The sequence below is a fragment of the Ailuropoda melanoleuca genome, chromosome 3 (genome assembly GCF_002007445.2).
Source record: "Ailuropoda melanoleuca isolate Jingjing chromosome 3, ASM200744v2, whole genome shotgun sequence".
Taxonomy (NCBI): Eukaryota; Metazoa; Chordata; class Mammalia; order Carnivora; family Ursidae; genus Ailuropoda; species Ailuropoda melanoleuca.
Window position 1 is genome coordinate 1,281,805 of NC_048220.1, and position 1,045 is coordinate 1,282,849.

Here is a 1,045-nt window from a genome sequence, read left to right on the forward strand (position 1 = left end):
GTTTATCACTGACTCAATTTCTTCATAGTTAATTGGCCTGTTTAAGAAATCAATTTCTTCCTGTTTCAGTCGTGGTAGTTTATAGGTTTCCAGAAAGGCCTCCATCTCTTCCAGATTACATAAGCCAATTCTTAACCACAATAAAGAGGCATATAGATAACAATACATTAATAGTAGGGGACCTCAAAACTCCCCTCTCAACAACATACAGATCAACTAAGCAGAAAATCAACAAAGAAACAAGAGCTTTGAATGACATACTGGAACAGATGGACCTCATAGATATATATAGAACACTAAACCCCNATATATAGAACACTAAACCCCAGAACAACAGAATAATCATTCCTTTCGAATGCACAAGGAACTTTCTCCAGAATAGACCATTTACTGGGATGCAAACAAGGTCTCAATCAATACCAAAAGACTGATATTATTCCCTGCATATTCTCAGACCACAATACTTTGAATCTGGAACTCAATCACAAGGAAAAATTTGGAAGAAACTTAAACACTGGGAAACTAAGACCCAATCAGCTCAAAAATGATTGGTAAACCAAGAAATTAAAAATCAGTTTAAACAATTTCTGGAGACCAATGAGAATGAAAACATATCTGTCCAAAACCTGTGGGAAACTGCAAAGGCAGTCCTAAGGGGAAAATACATAGCCATCCAAGCCACACTCAAGAGAATAGAAAAATCTAAAATGCAGTTTTTATATTCTCACCTCAAGAAGCTGGAGCTTGAACAGAAGAAGAGGAATAACCCACACATGAAAAGGCAGGTGATCAAGATTAGAACAGAGATCAATGAATAGAAACCAGGAGCACAGTAGAGCAGATCCACAGAACTAGAAGCTGGTTCATTGAAAGAATAAATAAGATTGATAAGCCACTGGCCAGATTTATTCAAAAGAATAGAGAAAGGACCCAAATTAATAAAATTATGAAAAAAGGGGAGAGGTCACAACCGACACCAATGAAATAGGAAGGATCATTAGAAACTTTTATCAAAAGGCTTTATGCCAATAAATTCAACAACCTT